Source organism: Anneissia japonica, unplaced genomic scaffold, assembly GCF_011630105.1.
Source record: "Anneissia japonica isolate Jap-2015-1 unplaced genomic scaffold, ASM1163010v1 scaffold5067_len495651_cov149, whole genome shotgun sequence".
Lineage (NCBI taxonomy): Eukaryota > Metazoa > Echinodermata > Crinoidea > Comatulida > Comatulidae > Anneissia > Anneissia japonica.
Window position 1 is genome coordinate 475471 of NW_022754121.1, and position 21537 is coordinate 497007.

The following is a 21537-nucleotide window of genomic DNA, read 5'->3' on the forward strand; positions in this document are numbered from 1 at the left end:
TTTTACATATGAATGAATGATGGGTTGGAGAACGTAATAGGCAATACTCGGGTACCGTGAAAAGCAGTATAAGCTCGCTCACTATTATTAGATTATCGCACATCGTGTCTTACAGTATCTAGCTCTATCGAAATTGAAGGAAAATGTCCAAAAGACCGTTTCATATACGGTCGCGAGTTGTCCGGTGTTTTCATATGTTGAAGATTTTGGGTATTCTTCACACAGGGGTTTCGTATCTAGGATTTTGAAGCGCTTTGAAATAATCAAGTATATTGGAGATCATCCTCGATCTAGACGTCCCGTCGAAGTTACTGACCAGCACTTGGACATCATTGATGAAGCCATGATGGGAAATGATGAAATGACAGCAAGACAACTCCAAGAAGTTGTTTTAGAGAAAACTGGTATCTTCTTGTCTGTAACTACTATAAAAAAGATGAGAAGAAAGTTACGATGGGTTTGTGAGGGCACGCGATATTGCCAGTTAATCAGGACCCCAAATTAAGTTGACCGTTTGAAATATGCAGTGGCTTGCATTATAAACAGAGAGACATTTCACGATGTAATATTCACAGATGAACGTACTGTGGAGTTGGAAATTTACGAAACCTGATTTATGTTTTATTTCTTTACTTTGTTTTCATTTTGTATTTTAAGTTTTTCACTTTTAATTATAATTGATATATAATGTGTGTAAATGGACAAAAAATAAATAAATGAGTGCATATGAATCAGTGACATACACATCCGTCGTCTGTGGTAATCGTCTAACATGTGAAATTACGGCAAACAATGCGGCTGGGTACAATCAGATTGGCGCTTTGTCGCCGGGATTTGTTCATTATTATTTTTTAATCTAAAACAAAGCATGTCAACTATTGAATTTAATTAGGCCTACAGTAAGTCTCATCTTCATCTGTTTTGTTTGCATTCCTCAAATTCTGGCCTAGGCCTACCTGGACCTGGCCTAGGCCTACACCTGGGTGGGCCTAGCCAAAAAAAATCGCGTCAGCTAGCCTTGGGCCTAGGCCTGCTCGACTTACTTCGGCCTTTTGGTTTTTAAGAGCTTTCACAAATACGGCGACCCACCCCCGGGAAAACGGGGGGGGGGGAGGAACGCGGAATGATCGCCGACCGGCACTTCAAAAAGCTGGTGACATCCCTGATACTCCATTATATGTCATTATAATATTAGCCTAAAAATACACCAGGCCTATTTTTAAAATTCTCATAAGTAGATTGGCAAGAAGACACTAAAACATCAATTAAATGCAATAATAGATAAGAGTTATTCAAAAAATTAATTATTATAAACATAATTTCTTGCTTTCTTACTTTACATTACAACCAAAATGTTTACAATTCATTGCCGTTAACATACGCATCATAAACACATTAAAATTCACATAAATAAATTGGCAAGAAGACACTAAAACATCAATTAAATGCAATAATAAAAAAAGAGTTTTCAGAAAATTAATTATTATATGCATAATTGCTTGCTTTCTTACTTTACATTAATACAGCCTAATTTTTTACGATACATTGCTGTTAATGTACATATCATAAACACATTAAAATTCACATAAATAGATTGGCAACAAGACAGTGAAGCATAAAAAAAGGCAATAATAATAATGAGTTTTCAATAAATTAATTATTATATACTGGTACATTATTTCTTTCTTTCTTTTAATTACACCTTAAATGTTTACAACATATTGCCGTTAATGAACGTATCATAAACACATTAAAATTCACATAAATAGATTAGTAACAAGACAGTAAAACATCAAGTAAGGGCAATAATAAAAATGAGTTGTCAATTACGTGTTGACTTTTAAGCTCCCCTCTCCAATTATTACTGTAACATTATTTTTTTTACTGTATTTAAAAATGTGTAATTCTCAACATAGGTATTGTCATGATTGGTTAGTAAGTATTCTAGGTCTTCAGATTCACATTGGAAAAACATTTTTAAAATACAAAAAAAAAATATTAAAAAGTTTGTCTTAATAATATTAATAAAAATAATAATAATAGTAATAGTGTAGTTTTATATAGCGCCATATCCATCTAACATAACATGCTCAGGGCGCTTGATATGTGGACTAGGAACTCAATCAATGACTTTCTTCACCCCTAAAGGGTCCCTTCGTGTCTGTGCTACCCAGTAAATCGATACCAGCAACTCTCGTCGTCTACCACAGGAGCTGTCTGTCTTTGTTCACCACAATATGGTTTCATCTTTATTATATATAAAATCAGCCTGTTTTTTTTTTTAATGTTTTAAAATTGCTTGGCATACAAACCAGGGTACAGCATGTATGAGTCAGTTTTATAGTACCTACCTCCCAATGTCTAACATTTTATTTTTACAATTTTAAGCTTGATAAATTGGGCTAACCTTCCTCTTGTTGTTTCTTTGAAAAAATGATTGAGCAATTAAAGAAGCAGAATAAAAGAATATGCCACTACAGTAAATAAGGATGAAATAGTGTACTTTCAATAAATATGTATAATTCCTTGTGATAAACCAAATATTATTCAACTGTTTTTTATTGTTGACAGTTCCGCCTGGCTATGAATCAGGCTTTGTCAGAATCTGTGAAGGGTTTCTGCCAATGCTCGTTGGTAGCGGGGCGCTCTAGCCGTCTTTAACATTTGATCATATAGGTGTGAGAGGCGATGTGCGCCTTCGTCTCTATTCATTGTAGCGTTATTTCTCCTATACATTGATTCTTTAATTTTCTGTTTTAGCTACCCTTGTTCTTTATGTTGGATATTGATGTTCTCCCAGTCTGGTATGTGATTTTGTTGCGTCATATAATCTGTTATAGCCAATTTGTGTAATTGTGTAGATGAGGATTTTCTGCTGGCCCTTGTTCTTACTCCAACATTATGTTCCTCTACATCTTTCTTGTGTTCCTTTGTTCTTGTATTTAGTGCCCTGCCTGTTTCACCAATATAAAACTTTGTCACAATTTTTACATCCAATCTCATAATGTGTAATATTAGTTAATAATGTTTTATATTCTTTTTGTACATCTCATGACTGATATTGTTTGGTGCTCATAGTTTTATAAAATATCTTTGTTATCTTTTATTTATTACTGTATATGTTGTTAACTCTAGTAACTTTGCCAGTAAGAATGTAATTTCTGGGTTTTCCAGACAATAAAATTATCTTGAATCTTGAATCTGTTGACTGTCTGGCAACCCGGACAACATAGTGCCTTTGCTCCCCGAGGGTAGTTGCTAAATACGACGGGTTCAGCCGAGGGGGAGCAAAGGAAACATCATCAATGTCAATTAGCAAGGCGAGCAGGCTGAGGGTTAGTTTAGTTTTCTCTTGTGCTGCTGCTATGGGCAGGTGAGAAACGATTGAGTCCATTTTCAGATGATTGGTCTAAATAGTATAGACGTAGGTCTAGGCTCCCTCTAACTAAGCCTGGGCTTGGTCAGACCAGGAGGTCTTTTCAGTAGTCTTGCTGGGGCCTAGTCCGAGATTGTGCGTCTAGCCACCCGCAGCAGTCCGTCTAGGCCTATATGCCTCATTTACATATGTGAAAGGCCTGTGCAGAATCTATTGTAAGACCCTCGCCTAGGCTACTGAAGAATGTGCACTAGGCACATAATATAACATTTATAATAGACCCGACATTGAAAAGTTAATATATTTACTTAAATTACATATATTAACATTTGGTTCCCTTTTTCTTTTTCTGGAATCCGGCAATATTGTTTCAAAGCAGTGAAAACTAAAAAAAAAATCTTTTCAGCAATCATGTTGTAAAAGTTGTAGTTTTAATTTATTAGGCCCATTTTCTCTTCCAGTAAGATAATTTATTCATAGGATGAAGGGCGCGTGGTTGGGCATCCCTCAATATCCGTCAAAAATGTTCCACTGGGCTTCCCCCCCCCCCCCCCCCCCCCCACCCGGAAAAAATAACATTTTTTGGTTTAAAAGGCTTACTTAGTCGATTTTGGTGTCTACTAATAGGCCTATGTAGAGAATACAGTATATTTTTTCTCCCCGACGAATTGTGGTTTTTCACCCGGACGGGGTGGGAGAAAAGCCAGACCTCCCAGACGGGGCCCTCCCCCACCCCTCACCCCTGCTAAGTACAGTATTGTACTATAGTAGGGCCTAGGCCATTGAATTGTTTTCATTTCTTTCTGTGATTAAGGCCAATCCCTACCGCTAAAACACAGGTGGGCAAAGTGCGGCCCATGGACCGCACGCACCCCGTCACCGATTTTTTTGTGGCCTGTGACAATGAATCAAAAACCCTATGTTTGCGGCCCGCCAATCAAAATTGTCTAGAAAACACAGTTGTTTTTTATGGCCCGACAAAAATAATATGTAAAAAGTGACATTAAAACTGAGAATAAAGGTGATGTAAAAGCAGTGATTGGAGGTATTTGGAAGCTCATTGGAACATCAAAGTTTGGGTGCAGCCCTCGGTGTTAAATCAAAAGTTCACTTTGGCCCTCCGACAGATTTTTATGCCCACCCCTCCGCTAAAATAAGACTAAACTCGGCCTATGTATTATTTTACTCTGTGTAGGCCCCATGATAATATTCTAGAGATCCTAATTTTTGGAAAGAAAAACACAGGGACAACTTATTTTTTCTTACATTGGTTGTAGTACCATGAAGGAAATAGTTGTACGGACTGTATTTTGCTATGCTGTGTGATTACAGACAGGGTCCATACTTTGTTGAGGAAATTAATAAACAACATAGGCCTAGCTGAAGCTTTGCATGACGTCAACATTCGAAGATACTGTACAGTACGCCCCCTTGGCCGGCTGGACCCGTTGTGTTAGCTAGCAACTACCGCTAAGTTCCTACTCTGCACCCAGACTATGAGGGCGGTTGCAGGGTGAATATTTTGAGTTCCTGTGCTTCAGTTTTTTCTCTGAAAATCACAATAGAATATCTCTTTAGTTGTGGCTACCACTCTATTTCTGACTTTCTTAGACAAGCAATTGAAGCAATCTTTTCTACAAGATTTGCTAAACAATCTGTAAGTAGACTTCAACACATTATAAAATTATAGTTGTTGCGGCTAGGCCTACATACCTAGTCTTAGGCCCTAGGCTAGGCTAGAACTAAGCTAAACCAGACTGGGAACAGAAGCATTCCGGCCGGCCAGTCGGCACTGGACTTATTGGATAAATGTTAATTGCCCGGTTTACTGTTCTCCATGCTAAACTTAATACTATTACTAGTCATATTTGTGTTAAAATATGGTAGGGTATACTGTACAGTATGTCAATAGTCTTGAATTTTTATTTCATCTTCCACAATAAAATCCTGACTCGTGTTTTTTAGCTTAGGTATTAGTTACTTTAAAAACAGGTGAAAATTAGAGTGAACTACAGTATACTAATATTTTTGTTGTAGCCAGTACATATTCAGTCTTATGATAGTGTATGTTCATGCAATTTTTAGCAATGGTTTGATGCTTGGCTTGAGTACCACAATTTGCAGACCTAAATTTGTAATTTTTTTGGACAAAAAATAGGCCTAGCCTAGATTTCAGTCTTAAATTCTGGCAAAGGCATACAGTAAGTACAGGTATGCCATAATATTATTATTACAGTCCATCAATTGGTATAGAGAGGTTTGCAGAATTATGGTTCTAAACCGCGCTTTTGATCAAAATTGGAATTATTTATTGAATATAATTAAAAAAAACGAAAAAAAAAACAACAACAAGTAAAGTAAACCGAAAAGACTGACATTCAGAAATGACTTTGAGGATGGATTAAAAGCTATTATATTGTTAGAAATTGTAACTGGAGAAGGGTTAATTCATTTTTAGCTCAAGTTCTAAAACTAGTCATCTTTCCATACACTTCCATTTACTTCCTTTACAGTTTCCATGAAACTGTATTTTAATCATTGAAATTTTTGTTATGTTCCTTTTATATAATTTTAACTATTATACTGTAAATTGTATTAATCATGAATGTGTTTTGTCTTCAATATTTTTGAATGGTTTTTTTTTTGTGATTTTGTATCATATTATAGTGATTTTATATGTTATTTACTCTATGTTCCCTTGGCATTTACAATGTTGGGGTGAAATGAAATAAAATATGATAAATACATATAAATTAAAAAAAAAAATTGATGTCCAATAATTTAATTTTAACACTTACCACTTTAAGCCAAATATCATATTTGCCAAAAAGCATAGGCAGGATAAATGAAGTAATGCGATTAATTTTGGCCTTATCCTAATTACTGTACATTTATTTTAGAAATTTTATATTTGTGGCATGTTGAAGATATTATACTGTATATCGAGAGAAAGTTTCTAAATTGTAGACACTTTATGTTAATGTGCTGACACTTTTATATATTTATATACTCAAGGGCTCTTGAGGTCATAAGGTCGCCTCGCTGTCACAAAGTGATGAATTGGTATAGAGGGACAGCTAAGGCCCATTACCTGTCCCAAAAGTGTATCATGTTACCTTTAGGTGTGAAAAGTTAGGGTACAGTTACATCCACATTCCACAAATGCTTTTCTAAAAATCCTGTAGATGTACTTGGCATGAGACATTTTGGACGGAGACAATGAACCCTGACTTACGTCATGATTATGTACAGTAAGTTACTTGTGCAAGGTCAACCCTGACTTACATCATGATTATGTAAGATACTTGTGCAAGGTCATCCCAGCCATTGTTTTAAAAGGAAAGGCAAAGCCGCTGGATACTAACCACTAGCTGACGTCATCGCAAACCAAACAGCCCTTTTCAGGGCTTTATATGATCAAAAAATATTTGATAGCATTGCTGTCTATTACTAAAAAATAATCACCACGTTGACAGGTAAAGCCCAAAATAAACTTGAAACTATATCAATTCGTATAGTGTTTTCATTCAGACAAACCATACAGTACTGAAAATATATACTGCATTATATGTCATAATATTAGCCTAAAAATACACCAGGCCTATTATTAAAATTCACATAAGTAGATTGCCAAGAAGACACTAAAACATCAATTAAATGCAATTAATAGATAAGAGTTATTCAAAAAATTAATTATTATAAACATAATTTCTTGTTTTCTTACTTTACATTACAGCCAAAATGTTTACAATTCATTGCCGTTAACATACGCATCATAAACACATTAAAATTCACATAAATAAATTGGCAATCTGAAGACACTAAAACATCAATTAAATGCAATAAAAAAAGAGTTCAGAAAATTAATTATTATACGCATAATTGCTTGCTTTCTTACTTGACATTACAGCCTAAATTTTTACGATACATTGCTGTTATGTAAATATCATAAACACATTAAAATTCACATATAGATTGGCAACAAGACAGTGAAGCATAAAAAAAGGCAATAATAATAATGAGTTTTCAATAAATTAATTATTATATACTGGTACATTATTTCTTTCTCTCTTTAAATTACACCTTAAATGTTTACAACATATTGCCGTTAATGAACGTATCATAAACACATTAAAATTCACATTAAATAGATTAGCAACAAGATTATTTCTTTAAATGACACCATAAATGTTTACAACATATTGCCGTTGATGAACGTATCATAAACACGTTAAAATTCACATAAATAAAGACAGTAAAACATCAAGTAAGGGCAATAATAAAAATGAGTTGTCAATACATGTTGACTTTTAAGCTCCCCTCTCGAATTATTAACATTATTTTTTTTACTGTATTTAAAAATGTGCTAACTCAACATATGTGGCAAAGACAAGCCAAACCAGTCACTCGTCGGAAAAATCAATTTTTAGTTTATACAGTAAAATGAGAGCTATAAAATGGTAAAAGAATCATTTAAATCTGACACTTCGTTATGAAGTTACACGAGTTGAAACATACAGCTGTTTAAAGAACAATATTTGAGAAATCAGCCTTCAAAGTTTACAATTTCAGGCATTTCTTGGGCACAAACCATCACCAAATCGTTAAAAATTATTGTTTTAACATTGAAAATGAGGAAAATAACAGCATAGCATGATGTATAGATATATAAAGGTTAGTTTAGTGCAATAAAATAGATTTCCAAAATTTTGAAATTCCAGCAAGTTTTGGCCATTATCTCCAAAACAGGATTTGCGACGAGTGACTAGTTTGGCTTGTCTTTGCCACATATGTATTGTCATGATTGGTTAGTAAGTATTCTAGGTCTTCAGATTCACATTGGAAAAACAATTTTAAAATACATAACAAAATATTAAAAAGTTTGTCTTTTAATAATAATATTAATAAAAATAATAATAATAATAATAGTGTAGTTTTATATAGCGCCATATCCATCTATTAGATATAACATAACATGCTCAGGGCGCTTGATATGTGAACTAGGAACTCAATGACTTTCTTCACCACTATAAAGGGTCCCTTCGTGTCTGTGCTACCCAGTAAATCGATACCAGCAACTCTCGTCGTCTACCACAGGAGCTGACTGTCTTTGTTCACCAATATGGTTTCATCTTAATTATATATAAAATCAGCCTGTTTTTTTTTTTTTTATGTTTTCAAATTGCTTGGCATACAAACCAGGGTACAGCATGTATGAGTCAGTTTTATAGTACCTACCTCCCAATGTCTAACATTTTATTTTTACAATTTTAAGGTTAATAAATTGGGCTAAACCTCCCTCTTGTTTCTTTGAAAAAATGATTGAGCAATTAAAGAAGCAGAATAAAAGAATATGCCACTACAGTAAATAAGGATGAAATTGTTATAGTGTACTTTCAATAAATATGTATAATTCCTTGTAATAAACCAAATACTGTATTACTCAACTGTTTTTTGTTGTTGACAGTTTCGCCTGGCTATGAGTCAGCCTTCGTCAGAATCTGTGAAGGGTTTCCGCCGATGCTCGTTGGTAGTGGGCCGCTCTAGCCGTCTTTAACATTTGATCATAGGTGTGAGATGCGATGTGCGCCTTCGTCTCTATTTATTGTAGCGTTATTTCTCCTAATACATATTGATTCTTTAATTTTCTGTTTTACCTACCCTTGTTCTTTATGTTGGATTTTGATGTTCTCCCAGTCTGGTATGTGATTTTGTTGCGTCATATAATCCGTTATAGCCAATTTGTGTAATTGTGTAGATGAGAATTTTCTGCCGGCCCTTGTTCTTACTCCAACATTATGTTCCTCTACATCTTTCTTGTGTTCCTTTGTTCTTGTATTTAGTGCCCTGCCTGTTTCACCAATATAAACTTTGTCACAATTTTTACATCCAATCTCATATAATGTGTAATATTAGTTAATAATGTTTTATATTCTTTTTGTACATCTAATGACTGATATTGTTTGGTGCTCATAGTTTTATAAAATATCTTTGTTATCTTTTATTTATTACTGTATGTTGTTAACACTAGTAACTTCGTCAGTAAGAACGTAATTTCTGGGTTTTCCAGACAATAAAATTATCTTGAATCTTGAATCTGTCGACTGTCTGGCACCCGGACAACCGAGGGTAGTTGCTAAATACAACGGGTTCAGCCGAGGGGGAGTGGCTTGTATAATGTATGGTGACGTCATTTATAATTATGCCGCCTACCAAAAAACATCATCAATGTCAATTAGCAAGGCGAGCAGGCTGAGGGTTAGCTTAGTTTTCTCTTGTGCTGCTGCTATATGGGCAGGTGAGAAACGATCGAGTCCATTTTCAGGTGATTGGCCTAAATAGTATAGACGTAGGTCTAGGCTCCCTCTAACTAAGCCTGGGCTAGGTCGGACCAGGAGGTCTTTTCAGTAGTCCTGCTGGGGCCTAGTCCGAGATTGTCTGTCCAGCAACCCGCAGCAGTCCGTCTAGGCCTATATGCCTCATTTACATACGTGAAGTTAGGCCTATGCAGAATCTATTGTAAGACCCTCGCCTAGGCTAACTATCATAAAATCATTAAAAAGTGCTGTTTTAACATTGAAATTGGAAAAAATAACAGCAGAGCATGATGTATAGATACATAAACCTTAGTTTAGTGAAATAAAATAGATTAAAAAAAACTTTACATTCCAGTATGTTTTTGCTATTTTCTCTGAAACACAATTTGCGACGAGTGACTGTTGGCTTGTCTTTGCCACATATGTTGATTAAGTTGTTTAGATTTTCCCCGAAAGTGATGAGGGAGCGGGTGATAAACTAATAATTTTTTTTTTTATGGGGCCTATTAATAAAGCCTAATGATACCATAGGCCTAAATTATTCACATTTTATACTACTGTAGGCCCAGGCCTACTGTATAATAAATTGTTATAGTATTTTTCTATAGCACGAATGCCTAGTTGTAGTTGATTACCTATAGTAATAACTATGATAGTCGTAATGAGTTGTGTGTCACTATACTTAATGTAATTTTGTACTTTTTTTATATTTGGAATGTTATAAACATATGTTCGTTGTTATAAATTATTGTAACAATTACAGAAACTGATTTATCATGATAATGATTTTAATTTGTTCTTTAGACGGTGAGGGAAAATTAAAATTCTCTCTAAAACTAGTTTCATTAATGGTTAATTATGTGTTTTGTATGTTTATAATTATATATGTTTTCGTAAATATTAATTATGGCAGTACAGTATATGTATTGAAAATTGAAACACCTCACTACAAGACTTACAAAAAATACTATAAAGCAAACTTTAAACTGGTATAGTCTTCATATATTGATACTAAAGTTGTAACAATCACTGTAAATATTTAACTATATCAGGGGTGTCATTTTAAGCCGGCGGCCGGCGTAATCTCCGTCTATTATGATTTTTGCGCTGGCTATTAGAACGGAGGTAAAAATAAAATAGTGGCCTGAAACCTAGGCTCAACATGGGCTGGTCCTTGCCAAGCCCTAAGAACCAACACTTTACTTTTTAAATACAGAATCTAATTTTCTAAATCATATTTCTTGACCAAGCAAGTACTTGTTAAAACAAGAATTTTTATTCTTTCAAAAGCCATATTGAACAACACACGATCCCCGACATGATCGATGCGACACTGCAAATCAACCCACATGGGGAATCCCCGAATTGGGTCGCACATATTCTTGTAAACAAGTTCGACTCAAAATTGAACCACGGAGCAGGCTTTGGTTTGATTTTCGTAATATAATTTTGCTGGTTTATTAATAAACGTAATTTATCTTGGTATAGTTACAGTCGTATGTGTTTCAATCATTTAATTAAAATTTATTATTCATTGTGTTAACTTTTTAAAATGCAAGTGATGAGCTGGAAATATTCGTGTTCTTTTCACCTACTCGTATCATTTTTGAATGACTACACTTGATACTGTGTATGAAGCCTACGTCAAAAACATGGAGAAATTCCCTTCTAAATCAAGCATTTACCACGAAAATCAAAACAGCATTCTTCTAGGCCTAAGCTTATATTTTGTACTATACTAAATCATCACAACAAAGCAAATAAAATTTTAATTTCATTCATACACATTGTCACAAAGAACGTCCAACCAAAGAACACCGTTAAATCGTGTCTAGCCCCGATTGAGTGTCGGCGAAGAACATGTGAACAAGACCACTTTGTAGAGAACATGTGAACGGCCGTACGAAGTATGCTATGAAGCAAGAAGTAAAGAGCCGACCGTCCGTCATAATATAGCGTAGAATATGCGTGTATATTTTGTAAGATATTTTATTTAATTATCACAAATATTAAGTCAAAAAAAAAATTCTGGCCGAGCGTTGAACCCCGATCGAGCGAAGAACATCGAGAAAGACCACGTGATCCACCCTACGAAGTATGCTACGAAGCAAGAAGTAAACAACCTCGCCCCATCATAATGGCTTATATAAGGCCTTTTTCACGAATCGGTAGACATCTCCAAGTAATGACAAACATTGCAAATCAGCGGTGCGTAACCAACAGAAATAAGATTTTCTGACATGTTATTTAAAAAATCATAACTACATAACGGGGTGTCGTATCCAAATACTTTTTCCAGCAAAATGTTCTTAAAAAACTAGTCTACATATAGTCTACAGTATATATGCATTACGCATGCAGTAGTACTGGTACTACTCAGGACTGGCATTGTTTTAGTTACCATATGAGAGTTTCCTGTGTTGAAAACATGATTTACTATACTATACTTCTTTATAAAACATAAATTGTACTTTTATAATAAGAGAAATCTGTATATTCGGTACCTGGAACAGTAACAACACGAAAGTACTATGCTACTGCACTGTAATGCATAGGCCTATTTTAATACACTACTAATACAGTAGATAGGCTTTTCTTTTTCCATCTTGATTTCAGAGGTCAAAAACATTTTTCAATTTTTTTTCAATCATATAGTGGTGTAGACTAGTCTTTTAAGAACATTTTTCTGGAAAACTTTTTTTGAATACGACACCCCGTTATAGAGTTACGATTTTTTAAATAACATGATGTCAGAAAATCAGCTCAAAAGCTTATCTTATTTCTGTTGGTTACGTACCGCTGATTCGAAATGTTTGTCATCACTTCAAGATATCTACCGATTCGTGAAAAAGTCCATTTTCCCACGTCGTCACTAACAAAAACAACATTGACAGTTGATTTGAAAGAAAGGCCATGCTGTATGTACGAGCCACTCTACAAAGCATGGTATGAGGTGGATCAGCATCCTCGCTTGTACGTACAGTCGTCATGAAAAATAATGCAAATGGCCCAATTCCGATGCATGATTTTTTTTGTTGAAAAGATAACAATGATTCAATAATCTATTTAATGATTGAAATAAATATATATTGTATCAAGTTTATACGTTTAATAAAAGCAACATTTTTTTTTTCAAACCTCCGTGGTTCAAACTACATGGACGTGGTTCAACGTATATTTACCTGAACAAATTCGGGGATTCCCCGTGTGTGTTGATTTGCCGTCGATTCGATCGTGCGTTGCTCAGTAACAACTTTTAAACGAGTAGAAATTTCTTTGTTTTTACAAATATATGTATACTAAACAATTAAAAGCTTGGAGAAGATATGATTTTCGTTCACCGTTAATTTATGCTACATTCTAAGCTTATCTTGACAACAAAAGGGCCTTTGCAAATTAGTGCCGTCGTTAGCTTCAGGTTCCTCCCAAAAAGCTAGGAAACTTAAAATTCAACACTTTTAAATGGCATCTTACAGTAATTATTTTTCATTTTTTTCTTAGGGATGGGGGACACCCCATCCCAAACCCAACCCCTACTCAGGCAACAAAATTCAACAGTTAAAATTTAACACTGTTAAATGCCAATTCAAACACTGTTAAATGGCATCTTACAGTAATTATTTTTCATTTTTAGCCCACTCTCTGAGAGAGAGGGCTTATATGATGATTCTGAGTGAATTTTGAAGTCATTTGTTTTTCCATCTCTTCCTTCGTTTGTGACACCATTAGGCCAATCTTGCAATAATATGGAAGATAAGGCCTGGGGAATTTAAAGTATGAAGAGTTTTTGCGAAAATATTGTCGGGAAATATGTGAAAAAGTATGTTTTTATATCATATCTCTTAACACTACGGTGGGTTTCCTATGAAAGCGTGTTCGTCATTGATCAGATTGCAAATTGCCTGTATATTCCACATTGTGTTTATCAACCAATCACGGCCTGGAATGGTAAGCTTTGCGGCTAATAAATGCGTCTGCACGAGTCTAGTTGGTTTTTCATTTTTTTTCTTATGTACGGAGGGGGGGACACCCCCTCCCAAACCCACCCCGCTCGGGCCAAAGGGCCCTCAGATGTCGCTCTGCGACATGTTCCTCCGCCTATTACTAAAACTCCTGTTTCATTTCAAAATGACACCCCTGTATATACTGAAACTTACATAATAAAGCATATACAAAAATAAGCAAATTTACATAAATATCATATTTCATTTAACACATGATAATGTTTAGCCTAATTATGTAGGTACATTAAGTATATGAGTACACAAGTTGTACATACATTATTTACATAAGTAAAGTCGAATGTAGGAAGAAAGCCACCCCTGTCAAAAGCCACCCAACAATGGATTATACCATTGTAAGGTGGGGGTGCACAATGGGGTGTTTGTCTTGATGTTGGTCTACAATAGGTTTTAGCTGTAGTGCTAGGAGTTTTTTGTATCAGACCTCTTTTATTCTTTTTTGTATTATAAATCAGAAACTGGGTGTAGCCTACCTAGGCATAAACATGATATAGTACTCCAAATGCAAACATCATAGCGCTTCTTAATTTTCTTTTTCCGTCGATTAAATTAAAATGAAGTAGTTTTTCACTGCTCTGTGATTCTTTTACAGTTTTATTTCATGGTTCTCACTTTCTTTTATTGCAAACAACACAAAGAATAAAGTATCACAACATTTTACTTCCAGTGTATTGATGACAATTATTCACAAATAAATATTTGTTTTTTCTTTCTTTTTTTAACATTTTTTCATTACTATTGATCTAGTACTATAAAATATTATTTCCCTTTCTTCTTTATCATCAATGACAAATATCTATTGACTTACTATTTACTTATTTATAAAGTATGTACAGTCGAGTCCGCCAAAGTCGACTCTGTTTAAGTCGAAAATTCGCGTCAGTCGAATTTTTGAAAAAGTCCCAATTCTTTCCTATGTATTACTGTGTAAATTGTTTGTTTAATTCGAATTTTTATAAGTCGAATTTCGGCTATATCGACGGAATTTTCCTGTCCAGATAGGCCGATTTAAAAGTAATTTCAACCACACAAGTCGAAGTTCCGAATTTATTAGCGCACGTGGGAAAAATACACAGCCGTGAGAAAATACGAAGTTCAATCCTTGTTGTACGGCAACAAGTTAGCCATGTCAAACTAACATCTTAGACAGCGAGCTGTGGAACTTGGCTCACATGATTGTATGTCGTAAGTCGCAGTCTACTCTCACAATACAGACACCCCTCCGGACCGGCTCCAATGTTCAGTTTTTCGTCCAGTTTAGTTTGTAAACTTGTACTGAACCCATATCGAACAAGATTGTTGTAGTCCAGGCCTAGCTATTTAATTAATTTATCAAAGCCCTGGATTCTTTTGACTGCCTAGCCTACGCAAATTCAACACATATTTAATAATACGTACAGTACCGGTACCTGTTGTTTTGCTGTACTGCTCAGCAAATTTAATTATTACCAATAAAACTGATGCGACTTTTATATTGTTTTTGCGTGCATTTCTTTAGGTCTGATTATGTTTTTCCAAGCACACATTCTTCGTTGGGTAATGCCACTTGCCGGTCGGCAGTCTAGTTGTAAACAGAACAGGTCGCGCCCCCAAAAACTCTGCCTGCCCGCTAATTGGTCCATTTTCGTGGGGTGTTTTGCAGACTAGACTTGTGCTTCGGCTGTGATGACGTCAGATCGCCCAAAGTTTCATAGTGCGTGACAGTAACAAGCTCGGTGTAATCAAGAATTTTTTAATTAAACAAATTTATAAAACAAAACAAAAAACAAATAAGAAACCCTCATGATATATTTAGATGTGTATAAGAGACAGGTCCTGTCTACAAATTTCTTCCGTAATTAAATTAGCAACATGTTTTGAAAAGCGTCTTGAGTTTAAAGAATGAATGAGGTGCATTTGAAATTTACACCGACGAATCTAACGAATTTGAATTCTAGACGTCTACTAAAAAGAGTACCGGTAACCAGTAGAAACTTGCTTTGTTGAGTTCCGTCTTTATTGCAGGTTGATTCCAAATGGTTTTTAAGGATTAAAAGCAAGAATATACACTTATTAAAACCATGGAGGTATTATTGAGAAGGAGATCACTCGGCAAAGCTACGCACACGCAGCGCTATGCAAATGAACCAAGATCAAAGTTGCCGCAGCGCGTAAAGAACGTTTGCGCGATGCCTTTGAAGTCCCATGTGTTCCCCGCCATCAAATTTTCAAATTGAACATGACGAAATGGAGAGCACCTTCTTTTCTCAATGCGCACTACATACTGTCAATCACTATGGCTGCGCAATCTTTTTTATTTTGAAGCTGATACATTCATCTCTCATAAAATATCAAACATATTAATATTTCCACCAAGAAAAGTTTCGAATTTAATGGAACATTTACATGACCTATAAAAGTATAGTATATTTCAACTTCAATTTTCATAAATTGGCCTAAATTCGCCCATTCTAATTTTAACAGATATTAATTAATAAATGATTAAGGATTACTGTATAATAAACTAAGTTATTTTAGGGTTAACGAGGGTTAACTATTCGAAAAATGAATCCAAAATCTGAGTATTTTTCAGTTTCACACTGACTTAACTTTATAGTCGAACCAGTCAATCTTTAGACAAAATTATAATGAACACAGAAGTAATTTTAACATAAATATTTTACGGAATCCGTTCCTGAAATATACAAATAATAACATACCAAAAGCCCGAAAAAATCTAATCAGGGGAACATTGTTCATTATAAAGATATTTAATGGGTTAAAATCAAACGTTTTATTGCACAACTGCTCTGTTGGAAGCGTATAAATGCATGTCGTTGCCAAGTTGTTGCTAACGAAAAAATGTGAATTATAGGGTAATACGCCCGCGCGCGATCCAAAAGCGGGGAACACATAGGTTTTCGCGTCAAAGGGATCTGTTGCCGAGTGATCTCCTTCTCAATAATACCTCCATGTTAAAACATTGGAATGCGTAAATTTCACTTCATAATTAACCAAGAAAACGTCTACTGGTGTGTCATGTTAATTAACAGATAATCTCCATGGCAATGCGAGTATAGCTAAGCGTCTCGTTTTCACAGCGTCTAGTATGCTTGTCGTTGAACGATGTCGTTCTATCGTCTGGTTTTTCGAGTGAGTGTTACCGTCCTGAATTTGACAAATCGTCCTAGATTTGGAATAGGGAGTTCATGTTTTCGGAACGTATTTTATTAAAAGAAGAATAGAAATGAGTTTGGGACATAAGAAAATGTTCGGTTTTGCGTGAAATTCGATTTTGTGGGCATTGAGTACACATAGTATATGTTAATATTTTTTTTTCGAAAATGTGCAAGTCGAAATCTGTATAACTCGAACTTTTTATGCCAGTCCCATTAGATTCGACTTATGCGAACTCGACTGTATTTAATTTAACATAAAATAAGGTAATTTCACTTCCAGTCTATTGATGACAATTATTCACAAATAAATTTGTTTTTTCTTTCTTTTAACATTTGATATATACTATATTAATAGTTGATATATACTATATTAATAGTTACAGTATTTTATCAGGTTTTTGTGATACTTAAGAATGCAATAACTAGATTTTCTTTTTTATAGTAATATTTCACTTTCTTCTTTTAAAAACAATCATTATTTATTATTTAGTATCAGAAGCAACAGAACTTTAGTAGTTAACTACTATGTTAAAGTTTGATTGTAGAACAAACAATTATTACCAATGACAAATATCTATTTACTTACTTACTAAATATTTAATTTATTACCATAAAATAAAATAATATTTTCACTTCCAGTGTATTGATATGACAGTTTTTACAACTAAATATTTACTATTCATTACTACTGTATTAATATATTCTTAACAAGTGCTATAAAGAGCCTATTTGACTGGTGTCATCTGTGAATGCACAATAAATGTTGATTTTACAGTTTTTCTTACTTGTGCAATACTGTACAACATCATTATAAATGATGTTTACCCAATATTATGAAACTTCAATCTGATAGTATGGAGGTATTATCCATGCTATCAGAATGCTGAACGAGAAGGTTGTAGAGAATTACATTGGGATGTCTTATAGTCAAGTTTTATTCGACTGATGTTGGTGTTGAATATATATAAATACAAACCCTATGAAATAATGTTATTTAAGGGAGAATTAATTTAAATTAATATTGCACATAATTTTACCATTTTTTAAAATTAATGTAAGTCTTAATATTTGTTGTTTAAATCTAATATCACTTTTGTGTTACAGGCTGTTTGCTAGTTGACTCATTTGCATAATTCACCAGACCATGGTCTCATCACAATGATATATTATGATAATGAATATTCATTGTCACACTTGAAAACTACAAAAATCAGGAAACTGCTGAAATGACACCACAGCAAGAGCAACTTCTAGATAGCATTGCATGTGCGTTTCACCACAGCAAATCACGCACGTTGTAACCTTCTACCGGTTGGATAGGCCTGGGAACATTTTAAAGTAAGTCTACAATTAGACCAACACATAAGTTACTTTTATATCACTAACCTTCTTGACAAACAACCCATCTAATCATAACCATCCATTTCATGAATATTTGCTACTACATGTACGAGGTTCACCTTGATTTTACAGTTTTTAGCCCACTCCCTGAGGGAGAGGGCTTGTACTATGATTTTGAGCGAAGTCATTTCCTTTTCTATCAGGGCCTTTATTTGCGACATGATTTCTATCAGGGCCTTTATTTGTGACGCGATTAGGCTGATTTTGTAATAATATAGAAGAGAAGGCTTGGGAAATTTAAAGTATGGAAAGAGTTTTTCGAAAATATTGTCGGGAAATTCGTGAAATTGTATGTTCTTATATCATATTTCTTGCCATTGGGATAGGTTTCTTAAGAAAGGGTGTTCGTCATTGGTCAGATTGCAAATGGTCTCTATATTCCATATTGTGTGTATCAATAATCACAGCCTAGAATTATGGCATGCCTTATGGCAAATAATGCATCTGTGTTGAGTCTAGATAGCGATACAGTATGTACTGCTGTTTCGTGGTGCTTGCAAATTATGATGATTTTTTTTGTCCCTCCTCTACTCTGTTACTTTTAGCAGGATAATCTTGCTAAATTAAAAAATAATATTTTTATATTTCTCCCGCCCGCCGCTAAACACTAAAAAAATTAGATGTGCTAAACAAGATAATAAAAAAATATCGTCTTATAGCCAATACCTGATTTTCAACAGAAATTGCGTAGAAAACAGCCTTTATTTTCCAAAATATGTGGGCGGATTTTTAAGGTCAATTTATTCGCCCATGCAGGCCTTATTTTACAGTCAGGAATATGCGCAAGAAAAAAGTCCTTGGTATGAGTATTTTAATTGCACAGTGAATACTCTAAAACGTAAGGAGATAATGTGCAAGCAATTCAGAATTGTGCATTAACAGTTAGGCGCGATCGCCAAATTATTCCAGACGGCAAAAACACGTATAGGTCAGCACACTATCACGAACGCGTCTAAGAAATAAACCATTCTAATTACCACGCTATATGAATATTCATTTGCTACAAGCTTGAAATATGGCTTGCGTCTGGATGATGGTGAATTGTTTGGACGCTTGTTGATCGTTTGAACGATTTTCTATTGTTTACTACTACTACTAGCACGGTCAATTGGCCTACTTGAGTGCGTAGAAATACTGGCGGTTCAAATAATGTTATTATGCAGCTCCTATTCTTTCTTATATGTACATGTGGCTATACTTTCTCTATGCTTATATGAAGCTGTAATGAGATTTGTAAATTACATTATCACAACATGCCTGGAGGTCCAGGGTGCGGTATGCGCTAAGCGAGTTCTGTTGGAATTCGCTTTGTACGTTGCGCTGTAGATAGAACTACGTCGAGACTCTAAAAATAGCGCTGACGTTTTCTTTGCTGAAGTCAAGGCGGGCGGGTACATTAGCATTATAAATCACAAACATACTTCAAACTTTAAGTGCCATGGTATAGTCAGCGTTACATTCTGGCCTAAATATAAAATCAAATCTAGGCCTAGATAGGTAGTCTGCCTATCTTTTATCCTTTTCACAAAAGGCTACTCTCTAATGTGTTCTGTACTGTGTATACTATGCAGCAGTGCTTTTTCTTTAAGTTCTGTACTGTAGGTCCTCCGAATTGAGAGATGTATATTTGGTTGACTAGTAAAATGTAGATAAATTTGGCCCTCATCCAAAAAAACAAAAACAATCACGCACCAGTGGCACTAGGTGAAAGGTCGACCATGTGGCTTTCTCTCCTTGTGTGTAATTTTTTTCTTAAACTTGCTTTCTAATTTATCTAAATTATTATGTCTACGTGGTAATAGATAAATTTCTACAAAATATAATGTTTATTAATTGTTGTTTTATTTTTTTAATGAATTATTATTAACGTATATAGTACATGCAAATTTGCTATGTCAAAAAAGCTCACCACACACTTCCACAATGTTTGGCTGTGGTATCTCTCAGTCTATTGTCATAGTAACCAAATGGCAAGCTTCTGATAAGGTATCTCTTTGGCAGTTTGAGCAGAGTTTGAGATTGTTTCAAGAGATACCTAGGCCTGGTGTGGTGTCCCGAAATCTCAGACCACGAAAGCTAAGACCTAAGACCACGAGATATCAGACCCACTCAAAATATCAGACCCTGCAAATTAAGACCCTCAACTAAGTATGCCAGGATTTCTAGACAATACCTTTATTCGAAAGCTAACGTCAAAATAAAGAACTGACTAATCATAAAATAAACACCATTAAGTAACATCGATAACAGCTAGGCCCCATTTGCGACGTTTACTGGAGAAAACTAATATAGTACAAATAGTGGTGGCGCCAGGACCTGCCTGACGGAGGGGCTAAAGGCCCCGACGGGGGGAGGGGGGCTAGTGGAGCGAATCAAGTCTCACTTGGCCGGGGGCTGGGGGCCGGCTAGAGCCCCGGTGGGAAGCCACGGATATTTGATGAATTATGGCGAATTTTTATTACTTATTTGATAGGCATCGAGTTACTATAATATGACTTCATGTAGGCTATGCTTTCTAATGTTGAAATCAGCTTCCAAAACCAAAACATTTTGAATAAAGCAAGAAACAAAGAGTGTGCAATGTAACCATCTAATTTATTTTCAAATCCTCATTCTTGAAAGTGAAATTCTATTTTTTGGAAATTTGGCATGAAATCTGTCAATTACGCTGTCATGGTCGAGGTTGCTTCACCTATCACAATGTATTTCAACCATCATGAGGCTATCTAAATGAACATTTGTCATAAACAGAATGCAAATTATTTTTAATTGGTCTCATTTAATTATTATTGTTGTTGTGATGAAAAATTAACACAAACAGTATGGTGGCTAAATGAATGTTGCATGTAAATATTTTTTTTATATTTGTTTGTGTCCCGACAAAATTTATCGTCTTCTCCGATGGGGGGGCTATGCTTCCCTGACAGGGGGGGGGCTATAGCCCCCCATCCCCTCTGGCGCCACCACTGAGTACAAATAAACCAGCTATTCGCACTCCACGGAACCGTACGGTACGGTTTCGGTACGTTTTCGATAGTGGTTTCTAATGCACATCTATCGTGGGAATACTGTATCTGATATTATGGTTCTCGATCGTTCTCACTCTTTATATTTTTGGGATAGTTTGTTCTTTTTACATTCACCTTACCTTTCTTTACTTGCTTCTTTTTTTGTTTTATATTCGGTTTCAAAATATTATGTAATAAAAGAGATAAAATTACTAAAAGCATAGAACATGAAACCAGGACCAGTGGCGGATCCAG

General features: G+C 34.9%; 1 long non-coding RNA gene across 1 annotated transcript in view; it reads left to right on the top strand.

Annotated features, from left to right (window-relative positions):
- The window catches only part of LOC117123134, a 29396-nt gene that overhangs the window by 530 nt on the left and 7329 nt on the right, over nt 1-21537 (top strand). Inside the window, exon 2 of the long non-coding RNA XR_004447807.1 lies at nt 17978-18211. This is a non-coding gene — a long non-coding RNA (uncharacterized LOC117123134). The remainder of the gene's footprint in view (nt 1-17977; nt 18212-21537) is intronic.